At 44.6% G+C, this 10377-nt stretch overlaps 1 non-coding gene across 1 annotated transcript; it reads left to right on the forward strand.

Moving 5' to 3' along the window:
* The first annotated feature begins 9853 nt into the window (after positions 1-9853).
* On the forward strand, positions 9854-10017 carry LOC122678627. The gene has a single exon (XR_006336275.1). It is a non-coding gene; the product is annotated as a U1 spliceosomal RNA (small nuclear RNA).
* The last annotated feature ends 360 nt before the right edge of the window (positions 10018-10377 follow it).

A 10377-nucleotide genomic window follows, 5' to 3' on the forward strand; every position in this document is an offset into this window, starting at 1 on the left:
CTGAGAGCCCGGCCTTCTCTGAGCCTCAGTCACCCTCCACCCAAAGTCTCTTCAAAGCCTGCCACATAGAATATTCAGTAAATACTTGTCAAGCAGATCCATACTAGTTACCAGGAATCACTAACTCTTACTGAGGTCTTCTGCTCCCTACCCGAATTCCACCGATCCTACCCTGTGTCTATGTGAAAACAATGAAAGCACAGCCCTGGTGACAGAAGTCCAAGATGCAAATTCCAACTCCCCCAAAATACCAAGTCTGCTTTGCATGGTGATTTCATTACCCTCTATGAGCATATGGATCTCATGTATAATGGAGAAGAATGTATCATGTAAAATGGAGAAAGTAGTACTAACCTTGGATGATTAACTGTGATATCACACAGGAGACAGGTCCCAATCCCTGGGTGCTGGCTGCACAGTATAGGAAATCTATACCAGAGACACTACAGGACCTGTTGTAAACTTGGGGGTAAGACTCGAGAAACTGCATTTCAGACAAAAATTCCAGGGAGGTTCTCATGGAGGAAAAAGCCCCAACATTAAACAAATGGCCGAGAATGAAGACCTTGAAGTCCTATCAGCAACAGGCATGACTCAGCTTAAGTAAAACAAGTCCCTTGTCAAGGTGGCTTCTCAAGGGCAAATGTCTCCTTTGTAGGATGGTGCCCAACACTGCCCAGCCCCACTCTCTTCCAGGGCAGAATTGGGCAGCAGTGGCTAGTGGTACATGATGAGACCTCAGGAAGTGACCATAACTGGAGACCTATCCTCAGGCTCCTCCATGTGCCAGCTTCACTCCAAACCCACAGGTAAACACAAAGCTGAGTGGGTCAGCCTGTGAAATGAAGTCTCATTTAGGATCCATCTCTTTTCTACCAGGGCATCCTCCTCCATTTCTCCTCTAGACCCTGCTCACAGAGTGAGGAAAAGGAAGCGCCCTAGCAGTGCCAAGTCCTTCCAAGTGCACCCCTCATCCTCCCCACCCTGTGCCTAGGGGCGGAGCAGGGGTGTGAGCGAGTCAGTGACTACCTCTGTGCTCTCATCACATCCTTCTCGGTCCCTGCACCCTGGCCCCCTCGCAGCCCACTCTCAGACCCTTCCAGAATGCCAGGTGCCAACATTCACAGAACATCTTCCATCATCAAGAGTTATAACAGAAAGTGGGGCTGTTTCTACACAGATCCTAACCCCATGAACGTGCCCTGTGTACCAACCCAATTCAAACTCTCCTTCTAACTCCTAGCTCCCTGGTCTCCACCTGGTGGAGAGGCGCATCACACAGGTGAATGCTGGGATGCAGCCCAGTTCCAACAAAAGAGAACTGGGATTCTCAGAAAAAGGCTGTCCTCAGGTAAAATGAGGCATTTGATGGAGTCTGTCATCAGCACCCCACCCACTGCTCTTTCCTGCATCTTTTGTTCTTTTCTTTGGAGTGTTTTTTCCAACTCTCTAATCAGCTGTCAGATTCCTACTTCAGTGCCATACAGACAAAGATAATGTCATACTAGAGATGTTTTTATGCAAACACAGGTGCAGCCATTTATGGAGGAGTAGATAATTGTGACTGAGATTGAACTGGCACTTCCAAATCAGGGTTGCAGGAAGAAGAGCTAAGAAAAGGCATTTTAAGGTCTGTTTGCAAATAACAGGACATAGAATCAGCCAATCTCCTTTGGAAAAGCAAATTCACCTGGATTACCTGCTGAAAGGACTGGAGATGGCAAGTATTCAAAACTTTAGCAACCAAAGGCAATGGCCTTGATGAGGCAAGGGATGGTTAGTTGAAACATTAAATAGCAGACATCAGTACAATCATTTTTGCTCCCAAAGACCACATCACAGATCTCTTTGGCAAAGTTCAGGGAGCTTTCTTCCTTCCATAATAAAAGTGATTTCAGGGAATTGTTGAGAACCAATCATTAACCACACAGGATGAGTTGACATGAGGTACTAACAGTTTAAACTTTATTTATTTATTATTTTTGGCTGTGCTGGGTCTTCATTGCTATGCAGGACCTTGCTCTAGTTGCAGCAAGTGGAGGTTACTCTCTAGTTATGGTGCACAGGCTTCTCATTGTGGTCCCTTCTTTTGTTATGGAGCCAGGACTCTAGAGCATATGAGCTTCACTAGCTGTGGTGAACGCATGGGCTTTGTTGCCCTGCAGCATGTGGAATCTTCCTGGTCCAGGTATCAAACTCATGTCCCCTCCATTGGCAGGCATATTCTTAATCACGGGGCCACCAGGGAAGTCCATGAGATACCCACTTTTACCTTAGGCCTTCTCTCTAAGGGTGGAGGAAGAGCATTGTTCCTTGTGAAGGAATGTTCAGTCAAGGGTCAGTGCAAGGAGAGGAATTAAGCTTAATTGAGCGCCTCCCTAGTACCCTCAAGTCAACTCAGGCAAAGGTCACACCTGTCTAGGGTCTAGACCGAGAGCCACAGCCTTGAGTTATTTTTCTAGACAATGGGAAACGCCTTACACCTACCAGTTGCCCAGGTAACTGGCCATGTATTACAACTCCCTTACACATACCCTGTATGGGAGGAGGCCACTGGGGCTTGCTTAGCATCACCTGTCCTGTGTTTGAAGCCAGTTTACTCTTCAAGCAAGCTCACCTAAACTTCTGGATGTCTGTGTGAGAGAGGATGGTGATCTTTGGGATTTTGCTGGCCAAGCCCCACCCACAGTGTGGGCCCCACGAGTGACCAGGGTGCTCCATCCCCACCTCCTCCTGTCCTGCTAGGTGGCTGCAGGGGCTGACCTGCTAAAGGAACATCTTGGTGAAATCTGGAATCTGCCCCAGGGCCTAGAGGAGTCCATCTGCATTAACCACCACCCACAGGAGCACCTGGAACACAGGCTGAGCTCCTCAGGCCCACGGAAGCAGTAGGAGAGGCCCAGGGCCTCCTATTTCCGGTCTATTTAGCGAGAATATATTTCCTGGCTTCCATTTCCCAGAGATTTAGTTGGTGTGGAGTCCTAGAGTCTGAATTTTTCACATAAACACAACCATATGTTTCTGATGTGGGTAAGCTGTAGATCACAGTTTAAGACATATTGTTCTATAACACTGATTCAAACCCATATATAAGTTTGTTCTCTTTTAATTAAAAATATTTAATTAAAAAGTAGATTCGTTGAACCACAAATTAACATGAAGATCTTCAAACATTCCTAGAAAAATGTCCTTCGTTACATTCTTTTGCCTTCCAGAATTAAAATCAAGCACTCATTCCACAGTTAATTCCTAGTAACAGTTGAAAAATAAAATAAGCAACAACATGAACAAAAAAACTCACCACCCCTACCACCAATTACAAAACGATCCTTCAAGAGACTCAGCCCTGAGGTACAGCGACATGCCCCCTTTTTGAAGCAGATGGAAAGACCTCAACTTTTGCTTTTTACACTTAGCTAATTATATATTTTCCATCAGCACCTCTGGCTGTCACTATAGAGGAACTCACTGGCAGAATCAGCAGAATGGGTGAAAAGTCAGCCAAGATATGAACTATTATTTTAAGATAAAGTAGTAAAATTGGAGTATCTTTTGCTCTGTGGTTATTCAAGCATCCCAGAAATTTTTCCTTCATCCCAGTGTTGCTGAGGACTCTAGGAATTGATAATATAATCAGTAATTAATGGAGGACCCAAGTAATGCTTTTAAAAAACTTCATTTTGTGGACAAAGATTTTACAAAAACAACAGCATATGAATCATGTAAATTTCAGACCTGGTCAGGATCAAATCACAAATTACTTTTGGGGAAAATTCCTAAAAGCTATTTTGTGTTTCACCCTTTGAAAGGTAGTGCTTCACCCTAATTTTTAAAAAAAAGTTGCAAAAAAGTGTATCTTTAAGATGGAGTATTCTGTAATATTTAACTTTACATAAATTATATTATTTCCCTCTACATGATAGAACCCATTCTAAAACAAATGAAATCAACCTGTGTCATCACCAATGTCTTCCAATTTGCTGTAAATGAGAACCACGTTGGGTACAACTGTGCGGGAAATAGGATGAGAGTCCTTGAGGGGAAAAAAATAGAAAGGAAAAAAGACACTTAATGAAATGCTTCAAAGAAGTACCAATATTGCTTGACCTGTCAGCAGACAACCTGCAGATCCATACAGGGTTCATTATGTCCCCCATCTTATAACTTCTAAAGTGAATGTAACAGACACATTGAACTGATGTTCTATGTCTGCTGTAATAAGTGACCATGAGTTTAGCCTCTTAAAAGAACACACTTTTATTACCTTAAAAGAACACACTTTTATTATCTTCAATTTTGTTGGAGGCCAACAAAGTTCTCATTAGACTAAAATCAAAACGTCAATAGGACTGTCTTACCTTCTGAAGGCTTTAAGGGATAATATGTTTCCTTGTCAATTCTAAAGGAGGAGGAGGGGAAAACAGAGGCAGAGTAAGGAGGAAGATGACCAGAGCCTGAATGGCAAAGAAAGTTCTAGTCCCTGGTCCCAGAAAAGCAGCTGCTCTCTCTTGAACTTCTCCTGACCTCATGGTGGACAGTTACACATGCCCAACCACCTCTTTCATCTTCCAACCCCCTTGATTCCCATAAGAGCAGCCTCTTATCTCATTCCCCTCCAGCAGCCTTCCATGCTCTGATTCTAGGGATTTTTTCTTTTTTGCCTAGGTCTCCTTAGAGCTAGCCACAGATTCCTCACCAGCACCCAAACCCTAGTCTGTGGCTCTGGAGAGTCCAAACCACAGAAATCTCCCAGGAGAAGAGGAAATGCAGGCCACATGTTCTCATGGGGTCACTCTGCAAAAATCTCAATCTGGCTGTTCAAAACATGCCAGGTTGATATTTGGGAAGATGCAAAAACTGTTTACAAAAAAAAAAAACCCAAAAAACCAACTCCTTTGTGCAGGTTATTGTTACATGGAATAACTTATACTATAAAACCCTAAACCAGGTGATCAATTCTCATTCTAAAATCACAGATAAGCCTTAATAAGGGAAAGCAGGCTGTGAGTACTAATTACAGGAAATGAACAAAATTGGGGCAGATCTCACAAAGGCCAGGTAGGAGAAGATTCTCAGGCCAATGGTTAAGCAACCTCCTGTATTAGTCAGCTCAGGCAAGCCATACAAAATTACCATAGATTGGGTGGCTTAACTATCAGTCTGTTTTCACACATTCTGGAGGCTGGTTGTCCAAGATAAAGACTCATGTCACGTTCCTGTCATGTCATGTCAATTCAATTTATGATGCAAACACTCTTCCTGGCTTGCAAATGTTAGAGCAGATTTCTCACTGGGTCCTCTCCGGGCTTCTTCTGTGTGGTTGAGCTAGGGTAGGGCAGGAGCCCAAGCTCTCTGGTTTCTTTTCTCACAAGGACACTAATCCTATCAGATCAGGACCCCAAGGCTATGGCCTCATTTAAGCTTATGCAAGTGAAAGTTATATCTTTGAGTCATGTCTGACTCTTTGCAAGCCCATGGACTGTAGCCTACCAGGATCCTCCGGCTATGGGATTTTCCAGGCAAGAGTACTGGAGTGGGTTGCCATTTCCTTCTCTAGGGGATCCTCCCGGCCCAGGAATCAAACCCAGATTCCCGCATTGTAGGCAGACGCTTTACCGTCTGAGCCACCTTAATTACTTCCTTAAAGATAGAAGGCAGGAGGAGAAGGAGAAAACAGAAGACAAGATGGTTGGATGGCATCACCGACTCAACGGACATGAGTTTGAGCAATCTCCAGATGTGAAGGACAGGGAAGCCTGGCATGCTGAAGGCCACAGCAGTTGCAAAGAGGTGGACATGACTGAACAACATCTTCCTCAAAATGCTTTCTCCAAATACAGCCCCACAGGGATTAGGGGTCAACATATGAATTAGGTGGTGGTGGGTGCTGGTGGTGGTGATATACATTCAGTTCCTAACACCCTCCCCAGCCTTCTCCCCCCATGAAGGCATTTGCAGCTCTCAGCTCTAGTCCCTAGGAACTTCCCAGGCACTGGCTACTCAGATTCATCTCCCCATAGACTTTCTCCTTCTCTCTCTCTCTCTCTCTGACTCTACTGCCTGAGCTCAGGGCACAGCTGTTGACTGGCTGATTCTAAGAAGCCGTGGATTGACTTGCTTTCACCTGGATGAGTTTCAGAAGAGAGCAGAAATGTGGTCACTGAGGATTCTGGCTGCGGTGGCAGGCTAATGCTTCCCCAAAGATGTCCACATCTGAGTCCCTGGAATCTGTGATTATGTTACTTGACATGGCAAAAGAGACTTTGCAGTGTGATTAAATTAAAGATCTTGAGATGGGCACTGCATGGAATCACAAAGGTCATATAGAGGGAGGAAAGAGAGTTGGTGTCAGAATAATGTGTTGTGAGAATAACTTGATCAGTTGTAACTAGCAGCCCATGAGAGTAGAATCTGGGCATCTTCTAGAGGCTGGACAAGGCAAACAGACTCTCCTCTAGCATCTCCAAGAACCACCACAACCCAGCTGTCACATTGATTTTAGCCCAGGGAGATGCATCTTGAACTTCTGACCTCCAGAATCATAAGATAAGAAATGTGTGTTGTTTTAAGGCACTAAATATGTAGTGACATGTAACAGTAGCAATAGGAAACTCCTACAGTGGACCTCGGTGAATAAAGAATATTTAAAATTCGGTCCCATCTTATGGTGGGAATTTGTTACCATAACTTTAGACCAATTACTCTATCCCCAGAAATGGGAACTTTCAAGCTATTTAATTCTCAGTGAAGAAAATGTAAATAATACTGGATGAGGTACAACCATCCCCATATAAGAGGCTGAAACCTCGCTTGCACTCAGGGATAAACGTCTAGTATGCTCCAAGACAGGGTTGTGCATGCCTGGTCTATTTGACACAGGGTTGCACTGTGTCAAATGGGGCACTGAATTTATAATGTTCTTCACTGGGCTAGCTGCAGGGCTGTCCTTTGTTATATCTTGATCAACTACTATCTGAACCCCCCTTTCCTTTGATGAGGAATTTTCCATATTCTGCAACTTCTGAGGATCACACACTTAGTTTTCTGAGGGGCTAAGATGTGGATCTATTACCAGGAACTGGCCACTCCCTACAAGTAAAAAATACTCCAGCATTTAATAGGAGGTGAGAGACACAGGAGTGGGCCCTGGGAAAATTCTTTCTGGCCACTACAACAGAAGAATCCCCCCACCACAAGATCTTTAGTTGAACACCAACCAGGTGCAGCAGAATTCATGGAACCACGGGTGGTGTCTAGTGCCCAGGCCCAACAGGGTCAGCTGTGCAGTTAGAGGGTTATTCACTGAGCAGAAGGCACCAGTGTCCGTTCCATTTGGTTTGTGTGCTGGCTTTCATCAGCCTTTTTTCTTCCTCCCAGTTTGTATAAATTCATTCTCCAGTTTTCTGGAGATTCTCTAAGGTATTACTAGCCCTGGACTTAAGTTTATCTCACATGAAAAGAGCCAGAATCTATTTCTGATATTGCAGAGATAGAAATGGGGCGGGGCGGGGGAAGGGAGGCAGAAAGCAAGATTCTTCGTGGAAGTTAACTGCATGCTGAGTTCCTTTGCTGTTCGCCCCAAGATTTTCCAGAAGTCACCTTCCCCCTTAAACCAAAGGCACCTCAAGGATCAAGTTAGTCCATTTCCCCGTGCTCTCTGGTCGGAAAACACAAGTTGGCTGTCTTCTCCAGCCTCCCACTTCTCTGCCCTCAGGTCTAACCCAGTCTTCTGCAGTAAGAGAAAACAAATAGACAAACCTCACTCTCCAAGCAAACCTCACTCTCTCACGTCATCTTTCTTGCCCTTATTTTAGTCATCAGTTTCTATTTCAGAGTCCTCATTTCTTGTATTCTGTATGGTAAGCAAAGGAAAAGCATGGTCCTTGGGATATCCTCAGAATGAAACAGGAAGAATCTGCACAGAAAACAAGTCCACCGAGTAGCACTTTGAGATCTAACCCGAAATCTGTATGTTTACACACATGAAATATACATATGCTTTTATTTTGTCTCTGTATTTCTATTCACTGTTTTCAGTTCAGTTCAGTTCAGTCTCTCAGTCGTGTCCGACTTTTTGCGACCCCATGAATTGCAGCACGCCAGGCCTCCCTGTCCATCACCCACTCCCGGAATTTACTCAAACTCATGTCCATCGAGTTGGTGATGCCATCTAGCCATCTCATCCTCTGTTGTCCCCTTCTCCTCCTGCCCCCAATCCCTCCCAGCATCAGAGTCTTTTCCAATGAGTCAACTCTTGGCATGAGGTGGCCAAAATACTGGAGTGTCAGCTTCAACCTCAGTCCTTCCAATGAACACCCAGGACTGATCTCCCTTAGGATGGACTGGTTGGATCTCCTTGCAGTCCAAGGGACTCTCAAGAGTCTTCTCCAACACCACAGTTCAAAAGCAATAATTCTTTGGTGCTCAGCCTTCTTCACAGTCCAACTCTGACACCCATACATTACCACTGGAAAAACCATAGCCTTGACTAGACGGACCTTTGTTGGCAAACTAATGTCTCTGATATTTAATATGTTATCTAGGTTGGTCATAACTTTCCTTCCAAGGATTAAGTGTCTTTTAATTTCATGGCTGCAGTCACCATCTGCAGTGATTTTGCAGCCCCCAAAAATAAAGTCTGACACTGTTTCCACTGTTTCCCCATCTATTTCCCGTGAAGTGATGGGACCGAATGCCATGATCTTAGTTTTCTGAATGTTGAGCTTTAAGCCAACTTTTTCACTCTCCTCTTTCACTTTCATCAAGAGAATTTTTAGTTCTTCACTTTGTACCATAAGGGTGGTGTCATCTGCATATCTGAGGTTATTGATATTTCTCCCGGCAATCTTGAGTCTAGCTTGTGCTTCATCAAGTCCAGCGTTTCTCATGATGTACTCTGCATATAAGTTAAATAAGCAGGGTGACAATAGACAGCCTTGATGTATTCCTTTTTTCTATTTGGAGCCAGTCTGTTGTTCCATGTCCAGTTCTAACTGTTGCTTCCTGACATGTTTTTACAATTTATTTATTACTTAAAAACTTTTGCATCAGTGTAAACACGATCCCTAAATTTCTCTCCTCGGCGTGCAATCCAGCCCGAAGAGTCAGACTCCGAGGAGGCTGGCAAAATCCATCCGTATCTCCATGTGTGTATATGGCTGAATCCCTTCGCTATTCACCTGAAACTACCACAACATTTTAACTGGCTATACCCAAATAAAAAATAAAAATTTTAAAGTGCAAAGAAATAAAAACCCGTGTATGTCTCATTTAAACGGTGAAGGTTATATTGCTGAGTCGTGTTGGACTTTTTGCAAGCCCATAGATTGTAGCCTACCAGGATCCGCCGTCTATGGAGTGGGTTAGCCATTTCTTCAGGGGACCCTCGCGACCCAGGAATCGAACCCGGGTTTCCCGGATTGTAAACTGACGCTTTACCGCCTGAGCCACCAAAGACACCCCAGGTCTTTTCTATCGTTGTAAGTATGTCCATTGCTAACGTTGATGAAGTCATGACGTCACTTCCCGTCACAGGGGACTCGCCACTGGTCATCTCCACAGGGGTGGGTTGGGTTGAAGAAGAGGAGCCGCCTTAGAGGTCCCGAATGGGGTTGGTTTATGTAAATCTTGCAGCGAAGTGGTCCTGTTCCTAGCGAGCCACTTCCCTCCTTATGGAAATTTTCATGAGATTTTGTTGGATATTTTTTTTAGAAGAGTTATTTGGAGGGACTGATGGGTGTGGGAAAGGAGAGGGTGCGGAGGATAGTGGAAGAACTGCGGGGAAACGGCAAAGTCAGCGTGTGTGTACAGTGAACGTGTCTAAGGCTGTGTGGGGCAGGGGGAAGGTCAACTCATACTTACCTGGCAGAGGAGATACCATGATCAAGAAGGTGGTTCTCCCAGGGCGAGGCTCACCCATTGCACTCTGGGTGTGCTGACCTCTGCGATTTCCTCAAATAGGGGAAACTCGACTGTATAATTTATGGTAGTGGGGGACTGCGTGCGCGCTTTCCCCTGATAACTAAGTAATAACTGCAGAGTTAATCTATGTTTCCTTGGCAGTGATTTAGTTATTCAGTTGTATCTGACTCTTGTGGTTCCCACGGAGTGTAGTTTGCCAGGCTTCTCTGTGAGATTCTTTCAAGGCAAAAATACTGGAGTGGGTCGCTATTTTTTTCCCCCAGGGAATCTTCTTAACCTGGAAAGCACATTCAGGTCTCCTCGCATCAGGTGGCCCAAGGACTGCAGTTTCAGCTTCAATACTGGTTCTTCCAATGAACATCAAGAACTCATCTTCTTTAGGATGAACTCCTTGGATCTCCTTGCAGTCCAAGGGACTCTCAAGAGTCTTCTCCAACACCACATTTCAAAAGCATC

This window comes from Cervus elaphus, chromosome 20 (genome assembly GCF_910594005.1).
Source record: "Cervus elaphus chromosome 20, mCerEla1.1, whole genome shotgun sequence".
In the NCBI taxonomy this organism is placed as follows: domain Eukaryota; kingdom Metazoa; phylum Chordata; class Mammalia; order Artiodactyla; family Cervidae; genus Cervus; species Cervus elaphus.